The sequence below is a fragment of the Astyanax mexicanus genome, chromosome 19, assembly GCF_023375975.1.
Source record: "Astyanax mexicanus isolate ESR-SI-001 chromosome 19, AstMex3_surface, whole genome shotgun sequence".
Lineage (NCBI taxonomy): Eukaryota > Metazoa > Chordata > Actinopteri > Characiformes > Acestrorhamphidae > Astyanax > Astyanax mexicanus.
The window spans coordinates 13,957,141-13,981,283 of NC_064426.1; the positions used below are offsets into that span (position 1 = coordinate 13,957,141).

A 24,143-nucleotide genomic window follows, 5' to 3' on the forward strand; every position below is an offset into this window, starting at 1 on the left:
AAATGAAGTTCCACCAAGGGTGGAGCTGCAGTGGAGATTGGGGGATTTAAGGTCAGGCAGTAGAGAGGAGTTTTATTCTGTGCAGAAACTCATGGACAATTACTGGACCTACAGGACTTAAAGGGTGAACGGAATAGGTTTACTGGACTGGACTGAGGGTAATTTCTAAACTGGACTGGAGAGGATTAACTGGACTGGGTCACTTAACTGGACACACACAGGTCAAAATCAGGTAAAATTTACATTTTTGCAGTAAATAACTACATTTATTAAAATAAATAAATAAATAAAAATAATAATAAAGAAGCTAAGCTAAACACTTTTTTTTACATGTAACTTTAGTGATGGAGCGACTGGCCGATTTACTGAAGTAGCTGGATGACCTGGTCTGGATCTCTGGACTGGGCTGCAGCTTCCAACAGAGTGACTCAGTGCTGGAGCTTCTGCTGCTTCTGTGGAGGAAATGTGCTTCTGCTGGGAGAGAACTGGAGCAGAGGAACTGAACTGGACTCGAGCAGACTGGGCTGGATTACCTGGACCACACTTAGTTTGTGAGATTTTGTAAGGTCCTCCTTCCTGGAGCTCCAGTAACGTCCTGCAAACCTGCAGCTTCACAGTTCCTCACACTTGTGCTCCAACTGCGTCCAGCGTTGTGTTGTGGGGAAACACGGCCCTGACGAAGAACCGGGCTGGAGTTCTGGACTGAACTGGACCTGCTGCTGTAATGTGTGTCAAAGCTGGAGCTGCACAGTTGTCCGGACTTGTTCACAACTCTGTCCAGCAGCACATGTGCAGCTAATGCTGAGGAACCCTGCCGACAGCTCCAAATCATCAGGTAGGACTTTTCAATCCAGCAGCTTCAATAACTCTACAACTGCTAATATACAGACTTTATTCTCACAAACAGAGCTCAGTAATGTATTAAAATAGGTTGCTTGACTCTGAGAGTGATAGAATATCTTTTGTGTAGTCCTGATTTAGAAACAAACATGGTTCAAATGGTTATTTGAGTCACAGTTCTGTGTAGATCCCTTGTTTTAAACTACATATACGTATAAATAAGTCGTTTCATAAGAGTGTAAAATGTCAAATTCCTTTTTAAACTTTCCACATTTCCACATACGAAACAAAACTTCTAACAATACACAGCCACAAAAAGGGTGTTATAAATAGTTCTATATACAAGGAATTTACATTTTTAAAACAGTAAATATGAGCGTGGTACATTTAATAGTTAAGTTGGATTTAACGCCAAGGTTACTTACAAAGTTAATTACAGTGTAAAAACTAACTATTCTACTATCAGGAATATGTAAAAAAAAAAAAAAAAAAAAAAACACGAAGGCTGTAAATTAGGCTTTGATTAAAGTTTTCTTTGTGCCACAAAATTACACAATATATAAAGAAATCAGTCAGCATTTGTAAAAAAGAAAACAGTTGCACAATATTTAAATTTATATTCCTATTTCCTTTTAAAAAATAAATATATAAGACAGTTCTATAAACACTACAAACAAACCTAAAATACTCAATGTTTAAGTATTCAAAGAGATGTTTCTTAAATGTTCTATTGACATGCTAACAAGTAAGAGACAGGTTTAATATCAACTTAAAATATGTTATTCTTGAAGCCAGGGCATTATCAGTCACAATTCCATTGGCTCTCCAATTAATAAATAAAGCATTGAGGCAATTTTTATGCTAACCTGGCTAATGCAAGCTAGCATGCTGTTTGTCTGTTCTGCTCCACACAGTGCTCTGCATGGCCAAGATTATTGTATAATTTGCTGCCTGTTGAAGTGTTACAACTGTTTGTTCAGCTATGCTGCACTATGGCAGTACATGAAAAATACATACTGGAGGTGAAATTAAAACTGCCCAGCACTAATTAAGTAGCCATATTTAGCTGTGTTGAAATCTGCACCCTCTTGGTATTTTCACCTGGAATAGTTGACATGACATAGCTCTCCAAACCATCACTGATTGTGGAAACTTCACACTAAACTTCAAGCAGTTTGGACTGTTCCTCTTCACTCTTCCTCCAGACTCTGGTCTATTGATTTAAAAAAGAAATGCAAAATTTACTGATGATCAGTGATGGTTTGGAGAGACATGTCATCTGCTGGTGTTGCTCCACTGTGTTATATCAAGTCTAAAGCCAGTGCAGTGTTTTCATTGGCTGTAAGCACTTAACATAGATCACATTGTGTGTTATACATCTTTATAATAAATAAATATAATATCACATTTGATGTCACATAATGTCACTGAGTTACTGAAACAAACCATGTATCTATACATATTAGTAAAACTCATCTGTGTTACAAACGACAATTCCCAAGCTCCCAATCCACTGCTTTGTATTCAGTAGATACACAAATTAGATTAAATATATTTCATTAATTAAATATACACTAAAACATAACTAGGCCTAACAATTAATTTCAGTCAGAACCCTGTCAAATAACACCAACTCTGAGAATGATAGAAGTGTGGATAGGAGAAAATGTTTATAGTGTGTAATATTTTAACACTATGGATTTTACTGTGTAATAAAAGTGTGTAGATTGTTCCATTTAGAACCTTTTTTGAAAAACAATTGTTCTGTATATCACCAAAAGTGCTTTACTGTCTTTAAAAGTTAAAGAACAATTTTCTGTGCTACGTACAACCCTTTTATGTAGAGTGCATTCTTAAAAACAAAGGTGCTTGTATTCTCTACAAAGTGATTTGGTGTCCTAAAGAACCTTTGAGTAGGAGTGTGTGTAAATGTGTGTAACGTTTGCAAAGATGTATAGTAATCAGAGGCGTGATGTCAAATGTCTGTGCACGCCACTGATAGTAATAAGTAGAATTACTTCAAAACTGTATTTAAGTAGTTAATGTGCTGTATCTGTATCTTCTGGAGTATTTTATTTTCTCTTACTTACACTTTTACTTCACTACATATTTCTGAGTTTAATACTTTCACTTCAATAGATGTTTTAATTGAGCACTTGTACTATTACTCAAGTCCCCATCTTCTAGTACTTTATACATCTCTTGGGGTTTGCGAGTGTAAAAAAAAACTTTATTAAAGTTTTCAGAACATTTACATAATATAACAAAAATCATATTATAAAATATAATATCAAAATTAAGGCTAACACTAATATACTTACTGAATTTTTAGACACAAACTAAGCGATGGTTGGTTTCTGTTTATCTGCTGTTAAACAAGCTGAACAGAACTTTCAGATCTGAAGTCTGTTGTGAAAGTAGAGAACTTCTGCACCACAAATCTGCCAAAATGTCAAACTGAAAAACTGCAAATCTCACATTTGCAATAATAAATAGTTCTACTCCGGTTTTCCCCTCAACTACATAGATTTTTCTAGAGTAGATTTTAGCATTCTTACATGTGTGTGACTGTGTTAGAGTGTGTCAGTGTTAAAGTGTTAGTTTAGTAGTGTGTTAGTGTGCACTAGAGTGTTACTATCAGTATGTGTTACAGTGTGTCATTGTGTGTGTTAGTGAATTAGTGTATGAGGTTGAGTGTGTTAATGTATGATTGATGTATGACACACATTACAATGCGTTAGCATATTTTATAACATGTTATTACATATTGCATGTTAGCTTGTATTAGATTGTCTTAAAATATGTTAACATATTAGAGTGTTACCCTGTGTTAATATGTAAACGTGTGTTGCGTGTGTTAGAGGTTGGGTCTTTGCGGGCAAGGTGAGTATCTAAACTCTCAACTGGCCTACAAAGTCCCAGTTTCTGGCTCATGTGATCTGCTGCACTATTTTTTTAGAGTTCGTTAATTCAAAGGAAATTCTAACTTTAATCAATTCTGCTGTCAGTAATAGCTCATTAAATAGTTACATATGAAAAAAATTATGATATTTTAGGAAAAATGGACTTGGGAGAAATATGCAAGAAAATAAATTTGTAGCTAACTTTATACTTAAATTTCTCCTGCTAGACAACAAATCACTCAAATTGTAATTCAAGAAATTTTGTCTGGCTGTACACTGCTCTGAATTAATGTTGAGCTCCAGTGCTGTTGTGTTAACATTAGTTTAAAAAGATGTGGTGAAGCTTCTTCACATCTTGAATGACAACTATGGTAACCTTCCTCCTCTTAGCGCTGGCAGCATCAAGTAATAGACTTAAAGACTGATTTAGCATATTCTACTAGGCTAAACGCTAGAAGGTAAATGGAGGTAAAAGGAACATGGAAACGTGAAAGTTAAAGTTTAATATTACAGTCAAACCTGTGAAAGGTTTATGCTCAATGCTTGTGACAGATTTGGTTCCACCGTTCTGAGGGTTGTTCAGCTGAAAGTGCTGAAGAGCTGCAGATTTAAAGGGATAATGCTGTGCAGATGTTGGGTTGTGTAATGCCTCTGAAGGCCTTTCAGGTTTGTTGTCGTTTCTGCAGTTTGTGTGTGTGTGTGAAAGAGAGAGAGTGTGTGTGTGTGTGTGTATACGTGCTGTTTGCAAGCAGAGTTATTGGGATTAAGCCCAGCAGGGCTGATTAGAGATGCTGATACTGTACAGGACTACCAGCTCTCAGTACCAGTAACTCCACTTAAACCCGACCATGAATACAGCTGCCATGGAGCACCACCACACTTCAGCTACATAATTAGGTACAATTTCCTGTTGTAATAATAATAATAATAATAATTATAAAAACTTATTTAAAAAGTAAAAAAAAGATGTATTATAAAGATGTATTATGCATCATGGTTTATGTAGTAAATTATTCACTTAAATATTTTATAATATACTATACTGTATGTACTGTGCTATACTAGGACTAATGTCTCGATTGTTTATATTTATATATATATATATATATATATATATATATATAGTCCATATAAACGATATTGGCTTATCTTATAACTAATATGAAAATGTATCCATAATTCCTAAAAACTCGATATATCATCCAACCCTACTTGTATAAAACTACATACAACTACAGTTGTATAAAACTGTTATGAATACTTACATGCCAAAGTCTGGGACAAGGACTAGTATTGTGTCCCATGGAAGCTACAAACACTACACCCCATATGGTACCTCCTGCATTGAATATGTATGTTGTTTCGGCCACAGTTACTTGTTATTTTCATGGACAATTCTAGCCAGACATTGCCAGTCACAATCACAATCTGTGCTGTCCACTGTTGGTGGTAATGTATTCTATGATGTATTCCTGGTATACACATGATACTGTGGATTGTGGAATGTTAAATGCCTGCACAGTTTCTGAAATAAAATAAGCTGCTCCTCCATCTGGCACCCACTATCAGGCCTCGCTCAAACTCTCATAATTCTTATAATTTATAATTCAATAAGTTTCCTTCCCATTAGCAAACTGGTCAGTTTTCAGCCTCACTCACAAGTTAAATCCACTAGATGAACAATTTACATACTGCTTTCCCATGACTGTTGGCATGTCAGTGTATGTTGTCTATATTATAGTAAATATGATATTGTAAATTCAATTCAAGTCAAATCAATCTGCACTATTGGCACAATATGTACTAGGTGAATTAACTATGCTTTATTTTCTTATTAAAATGTGTTTTATGATATAATATAGGTAAATATATTGTAGACTGACAAATTTCATATTCCAATTTACACTATTAAAGGAGAAATCCAGTGTAAAGTGGACTTGGGGTCTAGTGAAACTTTTGTTAAATAGCCTACCTCCGTTCACCACCAGAATTCAGAAATACAGCACTTTTAGCCAATGCTAAACAGGCTTACAATGCTAGTGATAGGAGCAAAGTGTTGCCCATGCAAATGTAAAATTGCTGTATTTTGGAATGCTGGGGGTGAATAAAGGTGGGTTATTTGACAAAATGTTGGACTTATTATAATATTCCCAAAGTTCATTTCACACCAGAGTTCTCCTTTAAGACTACTTTACTATATTTAAATATTTACAATACTTTACTATACACAGACAATTTAATGTTTACAATACTATAATACTATTACTATAATACATTTCTGTGTTATAATAATCTAAATGTAATGTAAATGTGGTAATTATAGGATTAATTAATAGGCATGTATTAATTATTCTTGTACTTTATTGTATTTACTATATTATACTTCTACTGCCAGGATGTGCTGTTTTTGCAGCGTTTGGTTTAGTGCACGTTCCAGACAGAAACACATAGAGAGAAACATGCTGAACTCAGTGACCCCCTTCAGCTCCTCACTTAAATCCCACAGCAACCCCCCACCCCCACCCCTCTACCTATAACAGCCATTTATAAAGGCTTGGCATGAGAGCGGTAGACAGAATTCCTAATTTAAACTCTGCGAGTGTGTTCAGGAGTGGGTTACTGTGGCCCCCGTGTGTGAGAACCTCTTTGGAGAAGAAGCGAGCGAGGAACCAAAAGCCAGCAAGAAAAATGAGGGACTTTTAGGGGCAGCTGTGTTTTATTAACCCAGTCATAATGCCCCTAAAAATCCTTATTGCTCTTGCAATGTTCAGCGGGGCATGACCGTAGAATACTGGCTCCAGTCTAAACACGCCTGCGGATCAGCCTAATCTCAAACACATCTAAAGCTAAAACCCTAATCCAAATATATGCCATGTAGACTGGAAGAGCATATACAAAACACAGAAACTACTTTATTACCACACTGCACTGATTTAAAGATACACAGTGGTTATCCTCACCTAGTCAGAACAGTATCCTCACTCAATACACCTCAATCATCCGCTCTTAAGAAGAAATATCTTCTTAAAACCATTTATGACATGTCCACAAATAATCTGATGTCCACCAATGTTTTCTGATATGAGATAAAAAGAGTTTATCCTGCTTTTGTTGGAGTAAGTGTATCTTCTGTCCAGGAAAGATTTTTTTTTAACTTTTAGATGTTGGAGTATTGTTGTAAGAGTGGAGCACTATCATTTCAGAGAAAACAGTGCTGGGGGGCTTTATGCCCCTGTAGCCCATGGCTGGCATTAGACATGTGTCACGTCCTGGTCTTGTCTCATGTCTCTGTGTGTGTCCCACGTGACCTGTGCCCCTGTGTTCTGTCCCAGTACTTTTCCACCTGTGTCAATTGTAGCTCCGCCCTCTAGCCCAGGTGTTTCCACTTCCCTTGTGTGCTATAAAGCCTTCCTTTGTCGCTTGTCTTTCGTCGGTCTTTGCACCTTCACCTGTCGTTCGTCTCTCTCTCGTTCGTGTTTCAAAGCGTTTCTCAGTGTCCCTCATAGCCTTAGTTCCTTGTTTCTTGTTTATTTCTTGTTTTCTCGTTTATAGTTTATTTCCTTGTTTATTTCTAGTTTCTTGTTTTATTTCATGTTCCCTAGATCCTTGTATATGTTCCCTTTTTGTTTATTATTTTCATTATCTCTAGTTTATTTATGCTCTCTAGTCTCCCTCGTTTATTTTGGTTTATTATCTTTGTTACGTGTTTACTTGTTTCTTTGTTTCTTTGTTATTTATTTAATAAATCATTTATTTTCGCCCTTACCCCTGCCTGGGTCAATTGTGACAACATGGTTCCAGTGGTTTCCACTTATATGCTGCAAACAGGCCTATTCTACTGGTAATACTTCTATACAAGGAATCTGCAAGCTGTGCGTGTGCATCAGTTTCCAATGGCCAGGGTGGACATAAAATGAAGGTGTTTTCCAAACAGTGCAGAATAGGTGGAGCTGTATAGGAAGGGATTTCTGATAAAGTGGCTAAAGGTGGACCTACAGGGCAGGGGTTTCCAATAAAGTGGTCAGTGGGAGTAGTTTTAAGGGTTTTTTATACAGTAGCCAGGGGTGAGGCTGCAAGAGAACAGTGCTGTGCCTGATACATTGGTACTAACATCACACACACAAACACACACACTGCAGTAGGGCTGGGCGATATGGAAAAAAATCTTATTACGATATAGTTTTTCATATCAGCCGATATCGATATGTATCACGATATAAATCAAATCACTTTCTGTTACACTTAAAGGTTTCTATTTTTACTCAGAAGTGACAGAATAAGGGAGTTATGGACAAAATCACTAGCAGGCTCAGAGCCTTGTGGACAGACACTAGGATGTTAACATCTTGCCAGGTGGGTACAGCTTTTAAATTAATTTTAAAAAGGGGACAAATATATAAACTAAAAAATATGTAAGACCCTTTACATTATATGTCTGTTTAATTTAAATTGCAATAACACTTTATTTATTTTTATAAAATTATATTTAATCAAAAGATCATTCCCCTCCCTGAATGCAGGCAACTACATAAAGCAAAATACAAGAGTATATCACAGTGTTCATTTTGACAGGTGATTTTGATACAGTCTTAGTCTTTTCACTAAAATGTATAATAGTTTTAGTTACATTTTAGTCTATCGGATATTATTAGTTTTAGTCAGATTTCAGTCTAGTTTAATTTTGGTCATATAAAAAGTATGTATTACATATGTTTTACTGTTTTTCTATTTTCTATTTGTTGTAATTTTAGATAATTTACTGCTTATGTTTTTTTTTTAAATAAGAGCCTTTAGTTTTTTTTTCATTTAAATTAAGCTAACATTTAAATATTTTAAAAAAAAGTGGCCTATAATGGAGGTGGGAGGAATAAAGTCAAGTTTCTGAAATGATCCACTTCTACTGCAGTACAGATTTATACTAACATTACTGGCTTTCAGTAGACTAGACTTACATTACTTAAGTGTATTTAAAACTCCAGTTCAGTAACAGCAATGTTTAGCTCAGTTCAAATACAGCTAGACAGATTATATAATCTTCTGTATTTAGTAAAATATCCAGCATAACAGACTCTCTATCTGTTAAAAACTATAAAACACAAAGACAGAGGAGAATGCTGCCCTCAGGGTTTTCTAACAGAAACAGTGAGAGTTAGGAAAAAAGATGGAAAGTGCTTCCTTTCTGTGTGTTTATATACTAACCCCTCACTCGTGCTGAAGTTAACCTTAATTTACACGAAACGTGGATTAACACGGCTAACGTGCGTTACCCATTAGTTTATTAGAATGTAAAAAGCAGTGAAAGCATCTTAGCTAATGATGACAGATTGCACAGATCCCTTTTACACCTAAACATCGCTAACTTTAAACTGGAGACAAGCTAATCTAACTAGCAGCAAACAGAGCAGCGTTTACCTGCCTTCAGAAATCTGAACAAGCTCACCTCTCTAAATATCTTGGAGACGCATGCCTCATATTTAAAAGGTGAGTTTTCCAGTGTAGCGCCGCTGAATAGTATAAATGAAGTTTATCCAGTAAATGGGAGAGAAGGAGCCGCTATGTGAGGAGTTCAGAGTGGAGGGGCTCGGGGGGTGGGGCGGAGGGGGATGGTGGAGAGGGGAGGGGAGGGGTTGTACTGGGCTGAGCAGCAGTTCAGCGTGCTGCCTGATCTCGTGCTGCGCCTTTTCACAACGCTACTTAAACGGGAAATAGAAAATTTAGTTTATCGAATTTCTCGCCCCGACTTATCGCGATATATAGTTTCCTCGATAACTATCGATATCGTTTTATCGCCCAGCACTACACTGCAGTAAACAACACCATGCTGCTACCACTGCTGAGCTGAGAGTGGTCCACCTCCCAGTAATATCTGATTGTGGCCCTCTAATGTAGGTGTTTCTCATTAAATGGTCAATCAGTGTAAGTAAAAGGGAGGTTTATAGAATAAACTGAAATTATGGTTGTGTTTCTGTGTGTGCATCTGTGTACATGTGTGTGTGTGAGCATGTGCACGTTATAGTGGATGAGCTGACAGGCGAGTCTGGTGACTCAGAGCCAACCACACCCTGAGACTGACTAATACACACACACACACACACACACAGTAATCTGCTGGAATAGAATTGTCTCTCAGTAAATTCCCTAAAGCTGAGTGAGCTGTTTCTGTTGATATGTATCTCAGTTAGAGGAAAAACACACACACACCTAAGGTTAGTAGTTATTAAAGTTATTCAATTCAATTTGCGTTTGCAGCTCCTGGGCTAACCCTACGGTTGGGATGTATAATTCACTTTTACTCCACTGCTCTAAATACATACCACAATGTAAGCTCCTTTCTGGACAAGCTGAGAAATACAGAAGCAGCATTTGTATAAAAAAGGATTTGGGTCTCTGACAGGATCTTACACAAATATGACTCTGATTGAGCTGATAGACAATATTGATTTAATTTAATTACAGACGTAATATTATTAAAACAGAGGTAGTTATAGGAACATGTTTAAGTATTAGAGCAATATTAATATAGAACAGTTAGCTAATGATTAATTAGCCAGCCAGCTAAACACACTTCCTCATGCATTTTCTTGAGTGTACTGAAATATTGGAAGAAGAGTGGCTGTAAATAATGTCTTTCCTCCTCTGATAAGTGTGAACCCAGCAGAGCCATCTGTGCATATGTGTGTATGTGTGTCAGGAGTAAATGCTGACATAAGACTACGAAGGAGAGAAAAGGGGGCGGGGCCGTTTGGATTGTGGTAACACACTCCGGCTGGATCAGTTAGACACACCGAAGCCTTCAGTGTTGATTTTGGACTGAAGTGGACAGAGTTTGTGTTTGTGTGTGTGTTCAGTCTACCGAAACTGTGCAGTCACTACAGGCCAGAGGTTTCTAAGCAGCAAAGCAAACTTTTCAAAAAAATAAACATGAAAATATAATTTGAGAATGAGAGAACACACACTAATGTTTATAAAGGTTTGACTGAATGGTTGCAGCACTTTTCACTTTCAAGGCTTCGCCTACTAAGGTGCTCTAAGATCTTTTTTTATATCTAGGCTATGTCTTAATGTTTGTAGACACTCATTCTTATTAATACAATTATTTACATTAAATTGGCCAAGCACAAAAAAAAACCTCTGTTGTCTGCGTTTAGTTATTTTAAAGGGGACATATGCAAAACTCACTTTTTGTGTGCAATTGTATTTCATTTTGGGGAAACTGCCCATAAACACTCAAAAAAACATTCTGTAAGTCGGCTGAAAGAGTTTCGTTTTCCCTTAAGGCTGCCTGGGTGCCGTATGCAGTGGGGCACATTTATTCTTCTCACTGGCTGCTTTTCTGGGAAGGTGTGCATTGGGCTATGCAGTTGGCTCGACAACGAAGTATGAATTGCCCTTTATTGAGATGTCACCATATGAAAACCCGCATAGAACCCCCCTGGCACCACTCCTCACCAGTCAACCCCTACCAGGACCCCACCCACTAGATCAGTTGAAGAAATGCCTTTTCAGTCTGCTGGTTGAGAACCCCAGACAGTACACAGCAGGATTAGCCAGCACTCAGACTTCATCTGATGGAGGGATCTGTACCTTGTCACGTCTTGGCCTCGTCTCGTGTCTCTGTGTGTCTTCCCCACGTGACCTGTGCTCCCCTGTGTCTCCCGTCTCAGTACTTTTCCACCTGTGTCTCATTTGTAGCTCCGTCCCTTCCCCAGGTGTTTCTAATTATAGTGTGTTTCCTGTTTCTTTAAATAGCCCTCCTCTGCCACTTTGTCTCCGTCGGTCTTTGCACCTTCCACTGTTGTCTGTCTCTCCGCGTTTCTGTGTTGCTAAAGCCCTAGTTCCGTGTTTATTCCTAGTTTGTTTCCCTTGCTCCTTATTCTGTGTTTTTCTGTTTATTTCTAGTTTCCTGTTTTTATCCATTGTTTTTCCTCCCTTGCCCTGCTTAGTTTAGTTTTACCTAGTTTAGCTTCTTGTTTATTTCCTTGTTTAATTCTAGTCCTTCGATTGTATATATATCCCTAGCCCTGTTAGTCTATTTCTTGTATCTCTTGTTTGTTTAGGTTTATGTTATTTTGTTTCACTGTTTATTTTGGTTATTGGTTTTTGGTTATTCTTTGTTTATTTACTCCCTGTTTATATATATATATATTTAGTACTTCTTGTTTGTTTAGTTTATGTTCACTAGTTCCTCTCGTTTGTTTTGGTTTATTATCTTTGATACGTGTTTACTTGTTTCTTTGTTATTTATTTAATAAATTATTTATTTATTTCGCCCTACCTGCACTTGTGTCCGCCTCCTCGTCTCCCTGCCTGGGTAGATTCCTGACATACCTACTGTCTGCGGCAAGTAAGCAGACGATCAAATAATTGAGATTTGTGATTCTTTCACAGTTAATCATGTACTAGCTTGTTCGCACGTTTAGCACAAACTAACACTAACACTAACGGCATAAATATGGGACGTGGCCAGCCACAGCTCATTTCTATAAAGGTGTCAGAGCCCTTAAATGGCCCATTCTGAAAGGACCTGAAACTGGCAAGAATAGATCTGGTGGAATCTTTTTATGTGAGAGTGATTTTTTGTGAATTTTATGATAATTTTTTGTAAAGCCCATAGACTTATTGTAACTTGTGTAAAAAGAAGTATATTTTGACCCCTTCAGGTTACACCCAATGGTGGTTATATATGTGCAAAAGAGTTGTGAAGCAGTGGAACTGTGTTCTCTGGAATGATGGTGCTTTAGTCAATACTTTTGGGAAGAATTGGGGAGTTGGAGATGAGAAGGGGTGGTGATCATATAACATCTTAGTGTTCCTAACACAGTTAAATACAGTTAAATACAATTCACCATAAAAGAAACATTTTAAAAGAAACAAAATGTTAAAGTGAACAATACAAGATTGGCTTACTGTATGAAGTTTACTATAGCCTAATTTAAGATAAAGCTTGTGGCAAAAGACCCATGTAGAGTTCTTCAGTATCAACCAGATGGATTTTTTCAGTGCCAGGAATTAAATTAAATAAAGAGACTAAGCTGTTATTATCCAGCATCCAGGAGAAATCTGGAACTACACTTTGTTCTTTATCTTGGCTCACAGGATATAATATACTTAGTTAAAAATGAAAATTCCTTGTTACGTTTTACTGTATGTATATTTATTTGCATCTTTTCAAATCATATGTGGTGCTTTTTTCAGGTAAAAATATTGCTGAGATTACTGTGAATTAGTGTAATTTGCTTTGCTGCCTAAAACGTTTGCACAGTACTGTATATCCCCGTCAAATAAGCAAACCTGTAGGCTTTATCAACTATGAATAACTTGGGGCACCAAGTGGTCAAGCAGTCTAAATCGCTGCCATTATGAGTGGGAGGTCGCAAGTTCGAACCCCAGCTCACGCAGCTTTGCCGTCAAGCGCCAGCGGCCTTGCTCCCTCCGGGAGATGGTGCTCTCTCCCCGCATCACTCCCATGGTGATGTCCGCAGCACAGGGCGTCTGTGAGCTGATGTATCGGAGCCGAGCCGCTGCGCTTTCCTCCAAGCACGCTGGCTACTCGGCAATGCTGCATCAGCAGCAGCTCAAAAAGAAACAGTGGCTGACTTCACATGTATCACACACATGTAGTCCCCCTATAATTCGCTGTGTAATTTGGGGAGAAAATAGGAAAATTAAAAATAAAATAATAAAAAAAAACTATGAATAACTTAGTTACAACATAAGCTTAAAAAGGGCTTCATATTGTATGTAGTGGAATTGTTTGAATTTGTTGGAACAGATTAGATGTATTACCGCTTTTAGTCGGCTCCACTCTCCAGCACAATTTGCAGCAAGCTGAAGTTTGAAGTTGATCGGACTTTTGAAAGCCAAACCAAATCCCCCCCACTGAATTAAACCTGCCTCCCTCAACTATGTCTTCTATTTAATCACTTGTGGAAGCTTCATGGTCACTCATTTTGCATCTAAAATGTCCTGCGCTGGAGCCGAGCCTAAGTGAGTCTAACAGCTCCACTCCAGCGTGGGACATTTTAGGCTCATTGTGTTCAGCTCGAACTGACGTGAGTAAAAAACCTGTCCCCATCAGATATAATACATATCAATATACCACAAAAATTATATCACCGTTATTGAAACATTTCTTATTGCTATAACTACTGATATCAAATTATTGTCCAGGCCTACATCCAGCCAAGCTTCTTTAATGTATTTGTATGTACTAAAATACATTTATTTTCAGTGGGCATATATGCAGCTGAAACAGAGAGCCAAGTGCATTGCAAATAAACCTTAACATTTAAACATTATAGTCATTATTGAAAAATGTGTTTTAATGAGGTGAGTGGATAGTGCACTATGGGACCCTGTGATGCAGCCTAAACTTTTGTCCTTAATGGAAATTGTTTTTCTTACATTGCTTTTACTTCTATACTATAATTAGTTTTAAAAGCAGTACTTTTACATTTGAGTAAAAAGCTTTAATACTACTAAGATAACTTCATGAGAGCGAAAAAAGAGGATTCACCACAAGGTACAAATCATTAAGAAACAGATCAGATTAGACTTAACCAAAACAACATTTAAAGAAGCCAGCCATGTTCTGGATCAGCATTCTTTAATCATATGAAACTAAGATCAACCTGTACTGGAATAATGGGTATGAGATAATATAGAGAAGGTTTGGAACAGCTTGACACAAAGCTCACCACATCCTATGTTAATTATGGTGGGAGCATGGGCGTGCATGGCTTCCAATGTCACTGGGTCACCATGATGTGACAGAAGCAGAAGGAGGAATTCTAAAGAGTACAGGGATTTTCTTTCTCCCCAGATTCAACCAAATGCAGCAAGATTGATTGGACAGGTCTGAACCGTACAGGGATGGACAGTGACGTAAAGCATACTGTGAAAGCAACCCAAAAGTATAAAACACAGAAGTTGAATATTCTGCAGTGTTCGAGTCAACCACCGGATCTCAACCCGATAAAGCAACATTTCACTTACTTAAGACAAAATTAGAGGTAGAAAGACCCACAAACCAGCAACAACTAAAGACAGCTGCAGTACAGCATCATAAAGGAGGAAACCCAGAGTTTGTGATGTAAGTGGGTTCCAGACTTTAGGTAGGATTTTCAACAAATTATTAAAAATTAACATTTTATTAAATGGTAGAGTAAATTTGTCCAATTACGTCTGAGCCCCTGAAATTAGGAGGCTTTGAAATAAACCTGAAAGTCTACACTTGCATCTTGCAATTGCATCTTATTTGTTTCATTTCAAATCCAGTGTGGTGGGATTTACAGCTCAAATCATGAAGATATTTTCACTGTACAAATATTTATAGGCCTAACTTTATATCAACCAACCAGTCACCAACAGTTCACACCAGTTTCTGCAGTACAGTTAATAGGTAAATAAGGTAGAAACACTTGAGTTCACTGCTTGGCACTCTTGTTGTTTTCCTCTGTGTAAATCCTTCTGAGATTTTAGGAGGAATACTGTATTAACCAGAAACAATAACCTATCAAACAGCTTACAATACTAACTTATTGTCACGTCTTAGCCCTGTCTCATGTCTCTCTGTGTTTTCCCCACGTGACCTGTACTCCTCTGTGTCTCCTGTCTCAGTAGATTTCCACCACGTGTCTCATATGTAGCTCCGCCCCTTCCCCAGGTGTTTCCAATTCTTGTGTGTTTCATGTTACTATAAATAGCCCTCCTCTGCCACTTTGTCTCCGTCGGTCTTTGCACTAACCTCTGTTGTTTTGTCGTTCTCGTGTTCCATAGTTATCTCTGTATTTCATAGCCTTAGCCCTTGTCCTTTGTTTATCTTCTTGTTTATTTCTAGTTCCCTGTTTATTTCCATTATTTTCTCCCTTGCCCTGCTCAGTTTAGTTTTCCTAGTCTTGTTTAGCTTCTTGTTTATTTCCTTGTATATATATATATCCCTGCCCAGTTTAGTTTTGTATTTATTCAGTCCCTCGTTTGTTTCTTTGTTTATTTACTCCCTGTTTGTTTATCATTAGTACTTCTTGTTTTGTTTAGTTTATGTTCTCTAGTTTCACTGGTTTGTTTTGGTTTTTGGTTATTCATTTATCTTTGTTACATGTTTACTTGTTCCTTGTTTCTTTGTTTACTTGTTATTTATTTATTAAATTATTATTTATTTCACCCTACCTGCACTTGCTTCCGTCTCCTCGTCTCCCTGCCTGGGTCACCCCGTCCTTCCTGACACTTACAGCCTGCAAAAGCTTCACACAACAGGTGAAGAACAATTGGCTAAAGATATGACCTGTAACCTGTATATGTGTGGAATAAACGTCTAGATGACTGTGTAAGTAGTACTTGAAAGTTTTAATTTTGAGAACCACTGAGTTAAAGCATCAGCCCCCTTTCTCACTGTAGATGTTGTTAATCAGTAAAGTCATGTTTCAGAATAAATCAAAAGGAACACCATAAAATGACTTGAAATATTTTTTATATTGGATTCCACTGAAAGTTCAGACAGTTTCTGATTTGTTTATAATAGATACAAAATACATCATTGTAGATAATGAATGATTCATAGTAGATACAAAATACATCATTGTAAATACAGAATAATTTATAGTGGATACTGAATACATCATTGTAGAATACATCATTGTGGATACTGAATAATTCATAGTGGACACTAAATATTTGAATCTGAATAGTTAATGGGAACAGAATAATGAATGGACTATATGGAAAGATTTATGGTAAAAAAAAAACTATTTAAATTATTCAAAGTGGATACTGAATATATCATTGTAGAAAATAAATAATTCATAGTGGATATAAAATAATTAATAGTATATATGGAATAATTCATAGTGAAGCTGAATAATTCAGAGTGGAATTATTCATACTGAATGCTATAAGATGATGTAGTCCTCCTCTCAGCAGGTCTCAGAGGTCCAGCGCTCTCTTTTGGTCTCCAGCAGCACGTCGGGGCCCGGCTCTGTGTGGACTAAATTTGGGCTGGGCTGGCCCTTTTTATCTGCAGACTGAAGCTGGACTCAGCACAAGTAGGTCGAGCTGTGGGTTAATGTGGGGATCCAGCGCGGGCTGAAGTGTGTTTTTGTTTCTGGGGTTATTTGAGTTTGAATAATGCTTTCAGGCTGCTAATTGGTTACAGTCTGTGATTACTTCAGCCAAAAATTAATCAGCACCTTCTCCCGCCTGCTACTCAACCTGAGAGACTTACATCTAATTTACACCACAAATCTTTTAATCTCTAAATAAAATCAATACAGACTAACCGGGTCTTCTTTACCCACAGCCCTCCTGGAACAAGCTGCAAAAAAGCCACACTCACTGAGTTTGTGTCTGAAATAAAAACAGGTTGTTTACCTTCCTGTTGTTTGTCTTGGCCGGGGGAAGTGATGCTTCAGTAAACAGGCATTAGTGTTGTAGCACCTAAGCTTAGCACTCAATTCAGATTTTATCAGGAAAACTGCTCAGCTGACTCTCTCCAGATTTATTATACTGACTCTGTGACTATAGACATCAAATTTTAATTCATTTAACATACATACAAAACATACATTTCTAATACATATAAGACTACAGTGAATTATTCAGTATATAATAATAAGTTAATTATTCAGTATCTTTTATAAATGATTTTATATTCTTAATAAAATATTTAGTATCTACTATGGACTATTCTCTGTACATTATGAATTATCTGTGACATATATGATGAACTATTTCATAATCCTCTATGAATTATTCATTAACTAAGAACTGAGAATTAATCTGTGTCAGTCACAACTATTTAAGTATCCACTAGGAATTCCTAATGTAGTATATTGCTAATTACTCAGTATCCATTATGAATGCTTCAGGATGCCGTTTGCATGATTCTGTTTGTACTGTCAAACTGATTTGTAATGTATGTAGCTGTGCGACTGGGGAATGGTAAATGGTAAACAGAAGCTGGTGTATTTGAGATAGTTTAAAATCAGTAATGATAGAAGAGACGCACAACTGATTGTTAATCTGCTGAAATGTTATTAAAATGATTTAGGAATAATAAAGCATGTCAGATGTGCACCTCTCTCTAATGTAGTGCTACTGTGGAATGTCAGTAACCTCATATTCCTGCTTTAATATTTATAGCTGCAGGTCTGCACTGATGATCTGAGTTCCCCTGTGTGTGTGTGTGTGTGTGTGTGTGTGTGTGTGGATTCAGGGGCCATGGCTGACTGATTTATGCCTCTCAGACCAAGGAGAGTATTTCAGGACTTCGACCAAGTGGGACAACACTGCCGTCTGTGAAGACATCGCATCAGCTGTGTGTGTGTGTGTATGTGTGTTTCTGTGTGGTATATTCTCTACTGTGTTAAGATTTTAGATATATTATGGTATATATATATATATATTTAAGATATATAACTCCTTATCTGGGCACTATGTTTTTATTTGCATACTAAACCCCTAATCATAGCATGAACATTAACATCATTCATTAGAAAAAGCAGTGTTTTTAAAAGACTATATTTATATTATATTTATAGTTCTCATCATATCAACACTTGGTTTGGTAAATCTGTGCTTAATGATGGTTAAATCTGGTGGGCTGGTGGTAAAACTGAACACATCCACTGAGGCATTTACTGGAGGTTTTTAGGAGAAATGTGGAACTGCGCTTTGTTCTTACAAATAAGCTCATCAAATCTCAATGAACTTATTTAAAATGATAATTAGTTTTCCTACTTTTAACTGCATTCCTAGCTAATAAGAATGTTATTCTGATCAGCTACAGAGTAGGACTCGCCATCACTTGCAAATGTGTGTCAATCTGGCAATCCTCGTTAACTTAAACTAAGAATTCATTGATTCAAGTGAAATTACAGCAACGATACCAGAATATTTTACAAAAGTTAAATAAATGTTTTAAGAACATCCAGAAAACGGTCTACTAACCAAAACTGGGTTTTATGTTTACCTACATCTGCTCAAATGTGATCTGTAGTTTTTACAGTATAATCTGTATTACTGTTAAGAGAAAAAACTTTAGAAAATGGAAAGAACTCCTTTTAATAGAAATCCGAGCATTTTTATTGGTCACTTCAACATTAAATTCTGATATAAATATGCCAATATCAACTGCCAGAATCTCATTGTGTCTAAAAGTGAAAAACGGTAATAGGCGTTACAGCAATGATTTATTTCGATTTTTTTTTGTATAAATGTAAAAAATAACCTGGAAAATACCACAACAAACCTGAAAGATGGATAATATATTGTGATTTTAGATTCAGATTTTTACACTGTAAACCTAGGTTCCTGAATGGAGCAGTTGTTTAAATGTCAGAGCCCAGTTTCACAAAATTGTGTAAGCATTAAAAATGTCTAAACATGGTGAGAGAGTACTTAGTGTGATAAGCACTTGACCATCTAAGGGGTCTTTAACACCTACCCTGTTTATGTCTTTTCAGCCTGGTCCAAACCAAAATAGCAGGTGTAAAAGATACCGCAAACCAGAGTGCAGAACAAAATCTGGTCAGACTAAAAAAAGACTGAATCGTGGTTCGGTTCCAATGCAGTGTGAAAACACTTGCATGTTTTGGACTTTCAATCTAATTCCAGATAGTTAACACAGGCTGTATTCATTGATTTTACAACAGAAGATCTCCGAACAGTGCTGATATCTGACTCCACTCTATGTGCATGCATGTCTCGCAGCAGTAAAAGTATTAATTAATATGCTATTGATTCCTGTATTTACTGCAGCTTCATAGTAACTTTCCTTATTAATAAACAGAAATGATGTTTTTTTGGATTTTTTGGATCTCCCTTGCCTGCTTTGTTTTTTCTGGTGTTGCTCTCTGTAAATAAACCTGCATTTGGATCCTAACTCCGTGGTCTTGTGTAACACATGGATCACACTCTATGGTGCAATGGAATATTTTTTCAAGCTTTTTCTTTATTCCAGAAAGAGGCAATAACAGGACAGAACCAAAACATTTGTAAATAGGTACCCACCTCTTTTTGGCATTTTAGGCAGACTGAAGGTTTTGATTCATTTTATTTAAAATATATGGTGTGCAGTGTAAACGGTGCATAATCTTAAACTGTGTTTCAATCATGTGTTTTCAATCAGGCAATAAAAGCACCTATTGTAACACATTGTAACACAGTGGAGGCAGGATGCAGATGCAAGTCTCTTATTTTCCATAACACAAACAAACAAAGAACAAAAACTAGGGAAATAAAACAAACTCTGAAGCTACTGAAACAAACACTATAAAACAAAGGATTAACCATAAGACTAAAACAAACAAGCATAAGTCAACAAGCTAAAAAAAAAAAAAATTAAGAAAACAAACCAGAAACTATACTTACACAAAACAGAAGGATAAAGTATCAAACAAAGAGAAATCAAACAAAAGACTAGAGCTTATAAAGACTGAGGTTTACACACACAAACAAAAAGCACGGCAGAGAACAAAGGAACATGGGGTATTTATGAACAGGCACAGACGAGGGACGGGGTTACAGATGACAGGGCGGGGCTAAGGCGGACACAAGACCATACATAAAACAGAGCCAGGTGCTTCACATGGAACATATGGGAAAAACAAGGAACAGAGGACAGGAGCAGGAAGGACCAAAAAAAGGAAAGACACAAGACAGACACATGCTAAAGTGTGACATAACCCCGCCTCAACGGTGCCACTTCCAGAGGAGCCAAGGGAAGGAGAACAGAGGACAGGATAAGACAAGAGACAGAACAAGACAGGTGACAGGATCGAGGACTAGACATGGGACACGAAGGAAAACAGGACAGTGGACGGAGACAGAGACTGGACTGTGGGCGGGGACATAGACTGGACAGGAGGCTGAGACTGGACAGGGAATGTAGACTAGACAGGGGGCTGGATGCTAGACTGGGGGACTGGACTGTGGACGGGAACAGAGAATGGACAAAAGACTGGACAGGGGAAACAAATTGGACAGTGGAAGCAGACTGGACAAAAGACTGGACAGGGGGCCAGATGCTAAACAGGGACAGAGACTGGATAGGGGCCGTACACTGAAGAGTGGATTAAAACAGACTACACAGGGGATACATACAAGGACTGGAAAGGGTGCTGGGTAAAAGACTGTATAGTGGGCGGGAACTGGGACTGGACATGGGACATTAGACTGGACAGGAATGCAGATGGAGCAGTAGACTGGGCAGAAGACAGGGACTCAACAGGAAGGGCAGACTGGAGCACATGACCTGGGAGTGTGCTTAGTTCTGGGCACGGACACAGGGGTGGCGGGTACCACCAGAGTGGCAGGCACTGCTTGCACTGGAGCAAGTACTGTAGCAGACATGGTGGGCACTGGCAGTGTATGTGTGTGCTGCTGGAGCTGGGGCAGCAGGCGCTGCTGAATCTGGTGCCAGGGCAGCGGGCGCTGCTGGTGCTGGTGCCAGAGCTGGCACTGTAGGGCAGCAGACTCTGCTAGAGTGGGGGCATTGGTAGCTGCTGAAGCTAAATCTGAGGCAGCGGGCGCTGCTGAAGCTGGAGCAGTGGGCGCTGCAGGTGCTGTAGCTGGGGCAGCGGGCGCTGCTGATGCTGAAGCTGGCGCAGCGGGTGCTGCTGGTGCTGAAGCTGGGGCATCTCCAGCCACACATGTAGATGTGAGCAGAAATTCCTTAGCTGTCAGCTGGGAATTTCAGGTACCAGACAGCAGTCGCCGACAGTGTCCAATTTCTGCCAAACTTGTGAATTATGCTTCCAATTGTGTCTCTGAAATGTTCAATGTCTTTGCTATCTTTTTAGTCCTAAATCTGCTTAACTGCTGCTCATTATGGTTCTATTCACATTTACAGGTTCAATGATGATTGAAAAAACACCTGATAGAAACTTCTGTTCTGAAGAGTGGTAATCTTTAAGGGGTTGAATAATTTTGTAAATGAGGAAATCACAAAAATAACATTTGTTGTTACATTAGAAAAAAATGTTGTAAATTAGGAACATTTGTCTATTATACAAGTCCCTATTTTATCTGATCGTGAACAAGATAAAAATAACACTTACTAAAACACTTTACTGCAGCGGTGGTAAAGTCGCTGTACAAATAAACTTGCTTTGCTTTGTTCTGTCATCAGGAGTATGCAGGTTCAATTCCCAGTGATGCCACAGGCACCTGCCAGTGACCGGGGAGTCCCAGAGAGCCTAACTGTTCTTTACCTTACATTACTATTTAACCTTTTCTCCTGTTTTATTTTATTTTTCGTTTACTGTTTACTTTAATTCTCTCTCTTTTTATGAGAGCTACTGTTTTATGAGAGCTATTACCTGTGAGAACATCACCAGTTTTGATGAGTGAAAGACAGACGGACAGAAAGAGACAGAGAGGGAGAGAGAGATTATGTTTCCACTGCTTATAGATATAGATATTAATTTCAGTATGCTCCTAAATTAATTAGCAGTTTAAAGCTTTGTGTATTTCAATATATTTATTATTTAGACCACATATTCATATTAAACGTTTGTACTGCACAAAATGATCACCCAAATATAGCAAGCATAAAACTTGCACTGCTTCCTCCTTCACTCCCCAAAATTCAACTAACAACAAGTAGATTTTACAGATAAATCAGACCTAATTTAAGTATTTATTTATTTAGTCCTTCTCATTCCGCAATCCTATGGGTGGGATAAATGGAACATCCACCAAAATACTTGTAAGTTTTTGTCTATGTTTTAAATAGATATGTATACACAGTAACACATAATATATCTATACCCAGTATGTTAATATATTTTAGATCACTGTGAAAGAAGCAAAAGTAACAAGAGGCATGTTTCAGTCAAAATTAGTTGTATGTGGACAACACCTGTGTTTACAAAGTTCAAGATAGTCTTAGAAATGTTTACAATGTGTTTTTTATATTATATCAGCATCTTTAATTTTTTTTTAATGTCTGTGTTCAGATCTGATAGGACTGTGTATAGATTAATGACACATTTACAAACATTTCAAAGGCTCAGACTCCGGTAGGTGGGGAGATGGAGGGGTTATTACTTATGGAATTAAAAAAATTAGAGATAATTCTGAAAGAGGGGCACATTGGCCCCTCGCTGCACTGTATACATCAGCACGTCACCACCTGAGAATCAGTGTGTAACACCTACCTCACCATGCCTCACCATACCTCACTGTTCAACATTTACAATAATATTAGAGCTCTTTAAACAAACACCCAAAGATCGTACATTACTTGTTTTTTTTTTAATAAATCAGTTACTCTTGCATTTTATTAATGAACTTAAAACACAGTAATTTTTAACACAATTATTGTTGTTATTTGTATTTGTATTTTTTAATACTTGTGAAACTGATTGTGTGTTTAAATGTAAGTATGTAAGTACAGTATATGCATGTAGTTCATATATATCCTTTTGTAAATTGGCCAAAACCTGTATTTTAATAATTGCTATGTTTATACATGTACAGTATTTATATGTAATTCTTGTTTTTATTTATTTATTTTATAGTAATTTGTTGTTATTGTTTTTGTTGTAATGCTCTGACAACATGTTTTAAATACAGTCATGTCAATAAAGCTACTTTGAATCTGGAAGCATTGAATCTTTGAGAACAAGTGTGGGAGAGAGAGAGAGAAAGAGAGAGAGAGAGAGAGAGAGAGAGAGAGAAAGATAGAGAGAGGTTGCTGAAGGTTGGTGAAGCGAGTTGCTTAATATAGTCAGGCATTTTCAGCATCTCTCACTGCGCTCGAAAACCCCAGCCCTGCGACCCACAGCACTAACAGCCCTGTGTTTATGATGGACCACACTGCATATGCACACACACAGACACACACACTCTCTCACACAAACACACAGCAGTAATATCCTCCAGTGTGAGAAATGAGTCACTTAATAAACAGTCGTGAGAAAACAGCCAAAGATGGCTATAGCTAGCACTGATTAGCTGTATAGCTCCACTAGCTGCTGCTGACTGTCTAATGAACACATCAGCAGCAGGCCTCTGCTGTTAGCTTATTAACCCACCTCTGTTTAAAGCCTGCACAGGGATCACCTTAAACAGCTCAATACCACAGAACACAGGTCCTTTTTACAATAAAATATAAAAAGTCCAGTTCAGCACTTTAGCCACACCAATTTACCCTACAGCAGTTTAGCTCCACCCATTTAGCCTACAGCAGTTTAGCTCCATCTATTTAGCCTATTGCTCTTTAGCTCCACTCATTCAGCCTACAGCAGTTTAGCCCCACCTATTCAGCCTACAGCAGTTTAGCTCCACCCATTCAGCCTACAGCAGTTTGGCCCCACCCATTCAGCCTACAGCAGTTTAGCCCCACCTATTCAGCCTTCAGCAGTTTAGCTCCACCCATTCAGCCTACAGCAGTTTAGCCCC

At 37.7% G+C, this 24,143-nt stretch overlaps 1 long non-coding RNA gene across 7 annotated transcripts; it reads left to right on the plus strand.

The window, feature by feature from the left end:
- The first annotated feature begins 66 nt into the window (after positions 1–66).
- On the plus strand, positions 67–24,102 carry LOC103047244 (uncharacterized). Of its 7 annotated transcripts, XR_007427249.1 has the most exons (6): positions 67–232; positions 343–835; positions 15,976–16,068; positions 16,659–16,783; positions 17,953–18,062; positions 21,868–24,102. It is a non-coding gene; the product is annotated as an uncharacterized LOC103047244 (long non-coding RNA). The 7 variants fall into 7 exon arrangements; XR_007427247.1 differs by lacking the exon at positions 21,868–24,102 and having other exon boundaries at positions 17,953–18,108; XR_007427248.1 differs by lacking the exon at positions 21,868–24,102 and having other exon boundaries at positions 16,662–16,783; positions 17,953–18,108.
- Positions 24,103–24,143: the final 41 nt, after the last annotated feature.